At 37.7% G+C, this 14,757-nt stretch overlaps 1 long non-coding RNA gene across 1 annotated transcript in view; it reads right to left on the bottom strand.

Annotated features, from left to right (window-relative positions):
- Positions 1 to 14,757, bottom strand: part of LOC141373493 (uncharacterized) — a 173,563-nt gene that overhangs the window by 143,935 nt on the left and 14,871 nt on the right. The window lies entirely within an intron of this gene.

The raw sequence follows: 14,757 nt of genomic DNA, 5'->3' as shown, positions 1-14,757 counted from the left end.
TACACATCAAAATTAGAATGAGTTACATTGTAAGATTCTCTTTGTTTACCTAGCTTTTAAAAAATGAACTCCCTTAGCCTCCTTTAGATCTCCAATTACCTCATCAGCTACAACCCCCATCCCTTTCATCTCCAAATCTGTTGAACTAATTTTCTTCCTGCTGACACTATTTTCCTCTGCCTCCACTCTCTCTTCACCTCCCCTCTGATTGTTCATCTATCCTCATCACAGCCCCAAAATTCTTGTCAACATCACCAACAAGCTGCAAGTTGCCAAGCAAAACCAATGGGCATTCCTCTGCCCTAGCTTTACCAACCTCTCAGCTCCCTTTGCCACAGGTGACCATTTCCTGTGTCATTCTGGGGTTCAGTACACTCATCTCTTCTACCTCATTGGATGCTACTTTTCAATCTCTGTTGCTCAGTATTTAACCCAGTCATTCACACTCTTCCTGTGTGACTCTCCCTAAGTCCATAGTGTTTGTACCGTATCACCTATAGGGTGAAATCCCCATTCTTCCCTGGAGTTCCAGTGCCACAGCCAACTTAACATCTTCATTGAAACATTTATGAAGGATTCTGAAATTCTTGACACCTACTCCCCCAAATCCTTTCCCTCTATTATCTTAGGAAACAACACTACAATTTGAACAAATGTGTTAAAAATCTAGAATAGGGGCACCTGGGTGGCTCAGTCGGTTAAGTACCTGCCTTTGGCTCAGGTCATGATTCCAGAGTCCCAGGTTGGAGCCCCACATAGGGCTCCCCGCTCAGCAGGGAGTCTGCTTCTCCTTCTGTTCCTCCCCCTGCTCTCGTGTTCTCGCTCTCTCACACATACTCTCTCTCTCTCAAATAAATGCATAAATAAAAATCTTTATTAAAAAAATCTAGAACAGACATTATACCTGACTGTGCTTTTTCCCTCACACCTCACATCCAATCCACCAGCAAATTCTTCGGCTCTGCTTTTCCAAATCTGTACACTTACTACCATCTCCAAGACCACTTGTTCCCACCCAGACTGACCCATTAAGCACTGAACTCTCTTCATACCCACTCTGTCCCATACTCAGGATAGCCACAGTAACTGGATGACATTTTCTTTTTCAAGTTATTTATTTACAGAGAAGTAATACAGCCACAGGAGCTTTTGTTTAGTATTGAAAAAAATACATCTATTACAGAAGGCAGTTTGATTATCTTGCCCTCAGAGAGGAGGCCTCCTGTGCAGTAACAATATGAAGTTTAACCAGTATGTGAGGATTGCATTTCCCCACAAGCAAATGCCTATGTAGACAATCAAGTTCACATATGGATTGTTTCTTAGAGTACAAGAAATTGAGAATAACTTTAAGCAAAAGGTATCCTCTGGAAATGGTGTACAGATTTAAAGGAGACACATAGCAGAAGGAGAAAAAAGAAAATGATAAAGTATACCATAAGCACAGTGAATGTTCAACAACTATGTGCTGTTATTTATAATGAAAAGGCTTTCCAATGGGATCAATGCAATGCCCGGTACTGGCATTTTTCTCATTTTTCCAGAGTTGACAGAAATAAAGGAGACATTGAAAGAAAAGTTTGCATGGATTCTGTTGAGCTGAAGAGGGTAGATGGACATCTCTTTAGAAAAATGACAGCGGTCCAGGTCATCCATCTCACAAATGTGTATCATTAATCCAACAGAGACAGTGAGAAAGAGCATGAATCAAACCAAATCTGAGGTAAAGCAGAAACAGTGCTGGGCTGGGAGTTACAGAATCTGAGTACTCAGGACAAATTTCTTATAAATAGGCAGTGTGACCTTGAGCAAGTCTTTGAGCCTCTAGCTGTTTATAAGGTAACTGGGCTAGATCAACTTCAAGGTTCTTCTAGTTTCTATCTTCTAGAATTTATAATCTAAACTCACTATTAGAAAGCCAACAGAGGTTGTACTGACTGTGGTAGATTAATACAACGGTCTTCACAAATAAATAAGGCACAATGCATTTAGATATGCGGGGGAGCTATCCAGTGGAGTTGTTCCCTCACACAGTATGTTGAATCACTGATTATATCTTTAAAATTCCCATTCAGGGGGCATCTGGGTGGCTCAGTTAAGCATCTGACTCCTGATTTTGGCTCAGGTCATAATCCCACAGGGTTTGGGACTGAGCCCCATGGTGGGCTCCTCACTTAGTGAGGCATCTACGTGAAAGATTCCCTCCCTCTGCCCCTCCTCTGGTACACTCACTCTCTCCTTCTCTCTCAAAATAAATAAATAATTTTTTAAAAAAAATTCCCATTTAGTTATATGATTGTATGTTTTAGAACTTATCAGGGGACTTCTGCTTGAGGACAAAGAGAGGTCAATTCCTCATTGTACAGCAGTCTGAAATAAGATGTTGAAAAAGTTATTATGAGCCATAAAAATGTCTCAGGTATGTGTGTTAAATGTAAAATCTCAGAGTAAAGAACTGTCAAATTGTATTTTTTTAAAAGCACATATCAGAATAAAGATTGGCAATTTAAAAAGTACATGAGGTTATGAGATAGATTTGCTATGGTTTAAAATAGATTTTTAAGAATCCAAGAGATTCACTATATCCAGAAAAACAAATAACTTCGGCAATGCACTTGACCCACAGTTTTGATAACAGGTTAAAAGGAGGCATACAGCTCTGCCAGAAGGTGGAATTCCCTAACCAACTAAAATGTAGGCTCTGGGAGAGTAGTCTTTCATGGAACACTTGGGAAGAAAGTACTATGAACTAAAGAAGTATCCCAGTTAAAGAAACATTTCAGGGGCAGGCACATCATAACAAAAAGTAGAGTCGTCTAGAAGAAGAAACTACCCTTTCCCAAAGGGAATCTCTTGAATGACGTGATAAATACAAAAATTAAGTTATTATTGACTTAGTGCTTCTTACATTTCCCATTTCATCTTCACAGCAAATCTAGAAGTTATAAAGCATGACTCCCATTTTGCATTCGAGAAACCTAAAGCGTATAAAGCCAGGGTCATTTTCAATAGTGACACAGGTGATAGGAAGCAGAACAAACAACAAAACTCAGGTCCATCCAAATCCAAAGATAATGCTGTTTCAGTTACTTTCAGCAACATAAATGCCTGAAATATCATTATTCTGAGAAGAAACTGTATAGGGAAAATCAAGTGAAGAATAGCTATGTCACAAAGCACAAGTTTTCATAAAGAAATACTTGAAGCAAAGTGATTTAGGATGACTTAAGAATGGAAACTTATTGCTTCTGTGGTACTGGAGTACAAGATTTCAACCTTTTTATCTGAAAGAAAGCACTCATGTATAAACTCCAAATTACCAAGTAATCAAAGGAAATGGTTTGGGGTACGTTTTCATATTTAATAAAAGCTTGGATATATTTGATTTGAAATTTCAAACACTACCCACTTTATGAAAATACAAGCTTCATACATTTCATAAAAATGCCAAGTACTACTTTAAACAGTAGTACTTTGATTTTTTTTTTCTAAACCAGAAATTTGTTGAATTTATAATAATTTGTTTGGCTGGAGCACATATACTTTTTCTGTGGACAAGAAAGACTTTAGTCATTTAAAAAGAATTGATAAAACACTACCAAAATTACCTATTGGTAAGGGAAAATGGACTTATTATGGTAAAAGAGATAGCTATCTTAACAGAATTTTGGTAGCATTTTAGAATGGGGACAGAAAAATGGGGATATTTATGAGGTTTGGTGGTCTGGTTTAGGGCAATGTATTTGATTATGCTTGAGTAAGGTTCACGATCTAATAGTTTAGAATGGACAGACACAGCAAGCTAAGATTTTTAAGGAGAGTTTCAGAGAGAGTCTTCAGAGGCGGTCTTCCCATGCTATTTGAACAGTCTAATGTTCATTTATATGGGCTTCTGGGGAGTTCCTAAAATGAATAATGTTATTTGCCACTTTTGTCTTCCTGAACAAGAGTTTACTGGAGTTTTAACATCATGCTGATGCAGAAAGTTGTGTGGTTGTGGATGGCATCAGATCCAGAATCATGGATATTTAATTCAATCATTTTATTCATTTTTTTAATTCATTTAATTCAATCATTTAATTCAATCAAAACTGAAAATAATCTTAGTTGGGTATTTAATTCGGCCTAAGGAAATGAATTCTGTGTTATATTTGGTTTATCAATCTTTGCAGAGTTTTGGGAAAACTTTGAAGAATATTTTTTCATGAAGTATGATTGAGAAACTCTGTTCACAGAGGTTTTCATTAAATTCTGTCCATTAATATTAATGATTGCTATTACTGATATTTTATGATATTTAAATATATAGGATTCTCACTTTGCTGTTCTCTTCTGAAAACATGGTCTCACAACACAGAAACAGGTCCTTCTATGAGCAAATACTTAACCATTTTTTTGTCGTATCAATAAGACTAATAAAATCATTTTCTCTGTTACTGAACTGGTAAAAGAAGAAAAGGCATAATTTAACAAATCACATCAGATGGATTGGATAGATTTGTTTTCACTTAGTTTCCAACGTCAACTGAAAAATTCGGTGAAAAAGTTAATGTAGGAAGAACTATAAAAAACAGATATTCAAACATAGCAGAGGTAAAGAAAAAGGAACTATTCGTTCTTATGACCATTGGTTTGCAAACTGGCCCCTGCACACAGAAGGCAAGGAGAGACCGAAGAGTAGGGCAGACCACTCCAGACCTGTGGGTAGCAGGTTAAATAAGCAAGGGAATTTCCATACAAGGGTTGGTATGGGTGCTGCCAGGTGAGTAAATATCCATACCCACCCACCAGAATCTACTGATCCCAGTTAAGTATCAACAAGGAAGTAGTATTTGAGCTAATCCTGAAGGAGGCAAAAGGTATTCCTAAATGAAGGAACTTAAAGGCCCACTGGCTAAAGAATACAGGCTAAGTTTGGGGCCCAGTGAATAGAAAAGTTGAATGGAATGGGAAGCTCAGCCAGACAAGAAGTTGTTCTCATCTCTCTCTTCTCAAATTTAGTTCTTTATCTTGGCTAGGATACAGAATTTTTAAAAGAGTGATTCATTCCATTCTGTTAAGTTCTTGTAATGGCAAAGGAAAATCCAAGCAAAACCCTAAATGTCTTTTCTCGATAGCATTAAATACAATTATCATTAAATAATTATATGTGAGTGAGGTCTGTCTTCTCAGATGTGTCTCACATCTCCAGGGCCTAGTACAGTGTCAGGCTCATGGTATGAACAAAATATTAAGTGGCTACATGAAACATGTGAGTAGTTAGGTTTGGCCTGCTTATATATGGAGGCTTACATATATCCCAAGAAAAATACCACTTTAGAAGATGGCCACTTTGTTATGTTTATATTTATATCAAGTTTATATGCACACACATATATATATATATCTGAAGTTTATATACACACACACACCTGAGGTTTATACATATACACATGCATGCAAACGTACATATGCATATAGTCATACATGCACGCAGGCATATAGACATGGATGCACGTGTACATATATGTATGAATATACATGTAAGTGTGTACATGTATTTATCTATATCTGATTTGGAATCCCAAGTCACTTTTCCAAAGCTAAAACCACTCCTGGTTATACCAGCCAATAAAGGCACCCCTGGGCCTTGTGAAACCACATATTTTTAGTATGTTTGTGTTAGCATAATATACACTTTGAGTTGCTTTTCTAATTTTACTTCCTAGCCCTTTGCCTTTGTTGCTACTCTTGTGAAATTTTTGTTTTGCTATTCTTTTCCCTCTGAAGCTAAGTGGTTCATACAAAGATGGAAACTGGCCTTTACTTCAAAAGCACCAGCTCTCCATGGGAAATACACTTATTCTACAATGGACGAAGAAGTAATTTAGGAAGGACAGAAGATTTTCATAGTAAATGCTAAGTGTTCACCCTTCTTTAGTCTGCATGTCCTCTTATCAACTCTACTCGCCAATTACCCATCTGTGACCTTTCAACAGGGAAGAGCAGTTATCTAGAAATTTGATAGATCCTCAAACCCTATATCGCCAGTTATCTTTGATTCTGTTACTTCATTTCTGACTCCTCACTGATCTGGCAGGCATCATTTCTATGACGCCAGATACAAGATACACAGGCCACCACTCCTTCCTTCCATATCCTTGGTAGCGCTCACCAGGGTATTCTGATGTTCACCTTTAGGTCAGGACAGACACAGCTTCAGAAACCTCAGCACAACACGGCAGCCTCCAGTGGCATTGGCTTTTGAAAAGAAATCTCTATGCCGCCCTAATATTTTCCTTAGTGTTCTTGCCCTTTCTTGAATGGGAAGGCAGGTTTGGGGTTATGAGGACATCAACAAATGATAAGGCTCTGATGGGATGAAGACCTCACCTCTGAGACCCATATGGGAGGCCACAGACCAGCAGGGCTTGGTTCACAGGCCCCTCCATGACTTGGCCCAGGGCATTGGTCACCCCTCTCATTTACTTCTTTCAAGATAATAAACTGCAGTTTGGGCCCCATGTGTCAAAGAAAAATCGTGGCTGGATACAAAATAGGAAAAATTATAATAAGCTAAGCAGGTTCAAAATAGACACAAAGCCATAATGTCGTGGATTTGTTTGTTTAATCAGGAGAGTAACAAAAATGCATTTGGAAGTCTGTAGTATTCTGCCTTTTATAATAACATTACTGGAAAGTAGCATTTTTGCATTTGGGAAAATGTCTTGTCCTTCACTTTTACATATCTCATTAAGACTAAGGGTAAGCATTATAGGAATGCCCCATAAGTCTGCCCTTTGAATAGTGTTTCATTTCTTTTACTTTAAGAAGTTAATAAGCACCAGCAATCTTGCCAGACAACTGGGCTTGCTGTGTCAGAATCACATGACCAGTCACAATTCAACAGTCAGTCAGATGCAACCATGTTGCTTCAGAAATAGCCTTTGTTTAGAGAAAGAATATGGCAATTTGTTCCAGTCCAAAGTCAACGAAGAGAGACAGTAAAAAGAACTCCTGCTGCTTTGGAAAAGTTCTTTTTCAAGTGTTCTGCTGGTGAATATATATTTTTACACAGACTGCCCATGAATGAGAGTAATGGAGTAGACGGGTCTGCTCAGAGCGAGGGGCTCTCACTGCTTTCTGTCAGTGAAGCACAGTACGAGTTCATGTACCAAGGTCCCTGTCCTCCCTCAACAAGAGTCAGGCTTAAGCCCTTATATTGCTAATTGGGCTATTCTTGAATGTTAGTGGCACATATTTAGAATAGCATAAAAGAATAACTGGAAATGTGTCCATTGGGTCTCTTACAGTGAGAGGTGTTAAGATTTTATTTACTTATTTGAGAGAGAGAGAGAGAGAGAAAATATGAGTGGGGGAAGGAGAAGAGGGAGAGGGACAAGCAGACTCCATGCTGAATGTGGAGCCTGACGCAGGTCTAGAAACCACAACCCTGGGATTATGACCTGAGCCGAAATCAAGTCAGATGCTTAATGGACTGAGCCACCTAGGCACCCCTACAATGAGAGTTTTAACATTGAAGGGAAAAAAACTGAAAGTAACAACACTGAATACAACTTAATTGTACAGGACATCAAGAGAAGATAAGATTTCATTCCAGATTGAATTCTTCAGTCAATTCCAACTATGTTATTTACAGTCAGGCTTCATAAGATTGAGTTTTAAGGATCTTTATATAAATAATATAGTCAAAGCTTGCTGACTTGAATTAAATTGTATTCATTTGACAGTGTAATATAAAATTTAATTCTAATGATCTGCTAAAGCTACTGTTTCTTTTGACTTCCTAATTGTGAGGGAGTTATTTAGCAGAGCAAGACTACTGTCATCTTCTCTGTTACCCCTAAACAACAACAAAAGTAGTCAGTTTCAATTTATTCACACCAGAGACTAGAATACCAACTAATTATTATTTACTCTATTGAAAAAAAACCCTACTAGGTGGTTCACATAAAAGAAAAAAAAAAAAAGCCTGCTAACCGTTTATTTTCTAGAGGTTCACCCCTTGCTAATAAGTGATCTTAACCAAAGGAATGCTTCTTTATAAAAGGGTCATAACTTGCCATATTATCTCCTTGACTGGATTACAGGTGTCTCTTTCTGTTGTAGCAACCAAAATTCCTTCTGGCATGAGCCTTCCGATGCTGAATGTGGGCAATGTTTTTATACCGATTTTAAGATAGAATAAAATCCTGGGTAGGATCTTTTAAGCTCTCCTGCCCCATAGAAAGTTCAAAACAAATCTGTTTTCTTGAGGTCACACTGCTGAATACTCTGCCCCAACTACTTTGTGTTTTCAGAGCTATTCTTATTTCTAGGGCCCAGCCTTGCAAAAATGAGCTGCCTTTCAAAACTGGTATGTGGAACATGAGGGATATACTAATCATACTATCTTTGCAGCTTTTTTGTAAATCTAAAATAATTCTAAAATAAAGAAATCCTTTTTAAAAAAGGCACTTCGACCTATCAACCAATATATGGAAATTATTTTGATCCCAGTGCAAATAGATAATAAAAAATAATAATTAATGGCAATTGGGGAAATATGAACATTGGCTGAATATTTGATGATATGAACAATTAATAATACTAATTGTTAACAATTTAGGTGTCACAATTTTACCAAGGTAATGTTATTAAAGAATTTCTTTGATGTTAAAGATGCATATTGAAATAATTCAAGATGCAATGATGTAATATAGTATCTGGTAATTGCTTCTAGAAATCTGATTGAGGATGTGGTGAAATAAAAAAAAATGATTGGCCATGTATCAATTATTGTTGAAACAAGTGTTCTATGTGGGTATTTTTACACATATCTCTTTCAACTTCCTAATTCTTCTAACATACAGACATTCTAAAGCTGAAAATAAGTGTCAGAGTGATTATCTTTCTCTAAAACACAACCACTAAATAGTGGAACCAAGATTACAGACTCCAAGTCTGTGGGTCTTTGAATCTGGTGCTTCTTCCTTGAGAAAATAATTTCTAGGAAGAGTTCTGTTTCAGGACCACAAGCTCCAGGCCATAGGTGAGAAAAACCAACCTTCCTGGATATTAAGAACTCACTTCCAGGTAATGCCTCTATGCCACATCACATGCTGCCTGAGACAGGGTGTGTGGGTTTGGGTTACTTCTCTGCAATAATGATGCTTGTACTCCCCCAACCACAGCATCATATTTAGCTCCTTTTATTAACAACTTGTCACCCTCAAAATGGTAAATGACCGAGGTTAGGGGTGCAGCATGAAGTCACTTGCTTTGTACATTCTCTGAAACCAATGTGTGATTAGAATATGTGAAGGGACAGTGACAACGATGAGGAGAACAGCTCAAGGACCACGTTCTACAGAGCTGACCATCCAGATGAAGTACGGAAAGGGTCAGACTCCCCGCCTTACATCCTCTAGGCAAAGCTAGACTTTATTAGAATTTGGGACAGATACATCTCATGGATTTAGGATGAAGCCTCAGCAAATTACCACATGGAAAAATGTCAGGGGTGGGGGTAGGTACTGGCTATGTAGTGCTAATCCTATGGGGAGTTTTGAAATGATCTTAAATTGCTCCTTATGTTAATTATCATCTGAATGTACTTGTAGCTGGCGCTGATTCAAGGATTCCGTACCACCCACTCTATTTTGACATTAAATATCAATAGTGTTAGACATTAAATGTCAATAGTGTTAGATATAATGAATGCTAAGCTACATCGACTCTGTAGCTGGTTACACCACATTTTCATATTGTTCTTGAATAATACTAATGTTAAAAGAATAGTCAAAAACCCTTATCTGATTCTTTTCCAGACACTGTGACTCACTGTGAGTGCCCTTATTTTAGTCTGACTACAACCCCCTGGAAATGAAATTACTGGTCCCATTTCATAAATGAAGACAGTGCATAGGCAATATAATTTTTTGTGTAAGGTCAAGCAGGTAAGTCAGCCCAGAGCAGGTCTTTTCCATGAGGTTATTTTTTCCTGGTATTAAGGAACTGCCACTACAGTTCCTGCCACTGCTGCTGCTTTGAAACACGATGTTTACTGACAGAGGTACCTCATCCTGCTCTACCGTCTTAATGGCATAGAGGGCATCATCCAAACACAGCCACTCTCTCTGGGGAATGATGTGACCATCCCGGCACTGCATTATAGGTAGATTGGTGGGCCTTAAGAAAATTCACTTGGTCAAGTCTTGTTCTCCCCTGCTCTGGGATCAGAAGTGTTATTAGTTGTAGCTACTGGGGAGAACTTTCACCAAAAAGATATTGACAAGAGTAATGAGAGCAGGGAGAGGATCTGAGGTACTCCTAAACAAGGCAGGTATTTATGGTTGTGTCATCCATTTTGCATAGGATTATGTCAGGAATTGCTTTAGCTTTAGCTTCTGAAATTAGTCAAATATTTTAATATGTGGTGTGTGTGTGTGTGTGTGTGTGTGTGTGTATTTATATATATATATTTGTGAGGGGGGTGTCAGTGTGGAGGGGTGGAGATTAGCAGATTAGAGATGGCTGCAAATACTTGGTCATTCCTCCCACTGAGAGATGGCCTCTATGTCACCTCCCCCTGAGTATGGGTAGGCTCTGTGACTGCTCTGATCAATGTAATACGCCACAAGTGACTCTATCCTAGTTTCCAGGCTGAGGTCAGTTCTACTTCTTGTTTTCTGAAACACTTGTTCATGGAACACTTGCTCTGGGGGAAGCCCAACCACACATAAGAAGTCTGACTAGCCTGAGACGGCCATGCTGTGAGATCCCAAGACAGATGAAGAGGCTTAAGAAGATGAGAGGGGGAAAGACAGAGAGGCCAAGGTGCCAGACTTGTGAGTGAAAAAGATCACCTGGCCAAGTCCTTCCAGAATTCCTGGGCTAAAACATTGTGAGCAACATAAAATGATTGTTTTTAGCCACTAGGTTTTGGGAATATTTGCTTTGGAACAAGGGAGAACTTAAAAATATGCTAAAAATAATCAGATAATCAGATCTGTTTCGAAAAGGTAGACTTCAATAATCAACAAAACAAAGCCAATCAAAGGAAAATGTGGTTGAAAGGAGAGGGGTGAGCAACCTTTTTCAAAATGGAAACATCTCACTTGTTTTCATTCAGAAGACTAAAGTCTACAATGGGCATTTTTCTACATATTAGATTAGTAAGGTAAGGAATAACATCTCTCCTATAGGAAAAATCGATTATTTGCCTGTAAGACTTGGAAGAGACTTGCAGCATAAGAGAAATTCCAGTTCTGACAACAATTAAGATATAGAAGTGAGAATAAATGTTTCAAAGATATAGAATCTCTGTCCTCCAAGAGGCAAAAAGTAGGACCCAGAAATGTACAGATTTTTTTCATATTCTTTGGTATTTACCAAAGTGCCAATGTTAAGCCCATTTTGGTTAATGAATCCATGAATGCACTGTTGCTTCCCTTCTACAACTCCATTAAAACAATAGTAAGTTTTTCCAAACATCATAAACCCACAATAAAAGGCAACAAAATAGAAAAGGAGACAAGAGCAACAAAATTTAGAAACCTGGAAAATAGAACCTGAAACTGAATTAGCGGACAGAAAAGCAGACACAGTGATTTACATTGCTGATTCCCCACAAAGAACTGGAGGCACCAAATACATTTGCAACAGTGAATGAATACAAGGCTGAAAACACTCTTCAAGATGTAGTTAGTCCTTCTCCTCTACATAATATCCTCTCCCCTACTTTGTTATAAGACTAGAATATCTTACGGTTGGGGGACAGGTTGAAGCGGGGGGTGGACACCATACCAACAACAGAGTGATAAGAGAACATACACACTTAGTCCTGAGACTCTGATCCAACTCCACTTCTTCGTGCAGCTTTCAGATAAGGCAGCTAGGTCTACTCTCTCCAGACAAGAAACTGGAAGTTTCTGAAGAGTAATCTGAAGTTACTGACATCAGAGTCTCCTCAAAGAAACAGCTCTCTCAAATCACCCTATTGCAAAGCTCAGAATGGATACACACACAGGTTTCCAATTGTTTTCATAGTGCCTACTCTTAAAGCTGAGCAAACAACCTAGGTTCACCATGTTCAAACTACCTGAAGAAAGTTCCCAATGTAAAAGGGAGAGAACAAATCAAACAAAATATAAGCAACTTGAACAAAAAGAAAATGTAGAGAAAACAAAGGAAAAAGTTATACTGGTATCCTCAGAGAGATAAGAGAAGAAATGGTATTCATGAAACAAGAACAGAAATTCTATTTTTAGGACAGAAATAAAGCAAAGGTATTCTCTTCAGACAAGATCAGGGAAGAACAGTGGGGCAGAGAGAACCAGGGAGGACATGTTAAACTGAGTGATTAGGAATCCCAGAAACTGGATTATGGGTGGGTGCGGTCAGACCCCACCCCCACCCCAAAGCCTCCACCATCCCACAGCAGGGCCAACGAAGAAACAGTAGTTGTGTGGCAGGAGCAACAGGAAATGAAATGGAATCAAAGATGAAACCCAAAATAGACAACATATTCCTACAAAAGGAGCAGATACTGCAGTGCATGGAAACTGACTCTAAGAATAATAGGCTGAAAAGAGGATCCCACAGCCTCTGAGTGTGGGTGAGTGCAATAGAATACCTACTGAATCATTAAGAGATTAAAAAGGCTTTGTTAATCTCAGTACTTGAGAATCTCAGAAATAACAGCAAATATCTCAAAAACCCTTCCAGAAGGACAGAGCTGAGGGGGATGTAAAACAGTTGCTAGGAAGGCAGACCAAATTGATGAGGGTAAGGCAGAAGGCCCCGCGATGTAAGGTTTAGATTCTAGAAAGGATTCAAAGAGAACAGATGGCAAAAAGTGCTATCGCAAGATATCGGTACAACCTCTCAAGGTGAGCACACCATTTTTAAACGCAAAGCCTGATGCACTCTGGGAAATCACAGATGAAGGACAGAAGACTGCAGAGCCAGGTTTCCCTCTGATTCAGAAGAAGCTCACCGAGGGCCATAACCTAACCACAGATAAGGGAGCCCTGTAGCTTTATCAGTAAGCACATGAAGGATGCCTGTTCACTCAAGACTGAATTAATCTCTTGAGACAGTTCAAAAGAACTATTTCTCAAGAGATGGAAGTCCATTTGGGTAGAGACAATATTCATGCAGGACACATTTACTAACATTAAAAGTCCCTGACTGCTTGGATTATTAGAAGTTATGCTAAAGTATATCAACATCACAGTACATTCTTTACACCAGTTTCACCAAATTATACTTGTTTGATCTTGGGCCTTCCCTCAGTTTCCTCATCTGTAAGATGGGGACAAAAGAACACTCATGGATATTCTGTGAAGATTAATGTAAAACATTCAGAGTAAGTCTAGCACATAGTAAGCATTTAATAAATGTTTGCCTGTGTCACTATGATTAGTATCATCCCATTCCATAGTCATGTAATCTACTTTGGGCCTTTGTCAAACTCAGTGCATAAAAAGAGCAGAATCATATATTAAAGGATTAGGATAAACCTATAAACCTACCAGAAACCCAAGAGTAGATCCATAAACCTAGAAGAGACTGGGTTTTACCTCTGGAACCTCATTGCCTGCAACAGCATCTGATACTCACTTGAGTGTCAATGAATCCATATTAAATGAGAAATTAAGAATTATCATCACTACTAGAAAAGCAATTCAAACCCCATGTCCAGTAATTAATGTTCTAATGCTACCAGTTTCCTCATAATTATTATGCATAGGAGGAAATAATTTTCGACATTACTATTTTTATTTTCTGCCCAAATAAGCCATGAAAACATTTTCTTACAAAATTTAATGTATTTTGTTTCAGAAAACTCTTAGAACTTGTGTAATTACAATTTTAAAAATTAAAATTATATTAATATACATAGTATATTAATAATATACATGTATATATAATATACATAGTATACAAGACTACTTTAAGGCTAAGGAAAAAAAGCATAGTTTGGATAATTTAAAGAACCAAGTAATGAAAATATTACAATTATATTCATATTCTTATTCAACATTTTCTTTAAGGAGATAGAAAAATATGTATCTGCTAAGAGCTCTCTTAAATAAACATACAATGTGATGAATTGTGTAAGACTGGATGAATCACAGACTTGTATTCCTGAAACAAATACATTAGGTTAATAAAACTTTAAAAAAATAAACATACAATGTGAAAACAGAATTTGCTATTCTTCTGATTAGTGACAAACATATTGCAATAGTTCATACTGTATAAAAGATATAAGTCCACTAAATGCCCATTCTCAGAGTAATATTATAAATAACTGGCTCTGAATGGATATTGACCTACAGGAAAGGATGTTGGCTATTAAATACCTGGACCCCCATTCTTCTACAAACTCATCTTTAATACCACCTTAAAGTGTTTATAAAATCTGCAAAGTATATTTGCTTTTCTTTTCTTGTAGCATGCAATAATTAAGTCTCAAAGCCTTTCAAAGTTTTGTGAAGAACTGCAAAATAGTCACTTGTCCTTCTAGATCACCATCCCAACAAAAACTTAATGGGCTAGAGTGGGTCTTTAATCATTTGGAATACCAAAAATACAGTGTGAGAACTAGAATGACATAAAACATATGGTTTTTGTAGAAATGCAGTATGTTCATTCTTCCACTGATTTTATTTCCCCAATGGAAAAAATAAACACTTTCCATAAGTCTCTGTCAGGTAGATTATTAATTTCAGTTTTAAATTCTGGTGTAGTTTCCACTAGTCTTGAAAA

Source organism: Callorhinus ursinus, unplaced genomic scaffold, assembly GCF_003265705.2.
Source record: "Callorhinus ursinus isolate GAN/ISIS: 27379988/994484 unplaced genomic scaffold, GSC_fseal_2.0 scaffold10, whole genome shotgun sequence".
NCBI classification, from domain to species: domain Eukaryota; kingdom Metazoa; phylum Chordata; class Mammalia; order Carnivora; family Otariidae; genus Callorhinus; species Callorhinus ursinus.
The sequence above is the reverse complement of the archived record's forward strand: the minus strand, read 5'-3'. Positions and strand labels throughout refer to the sequence as shown.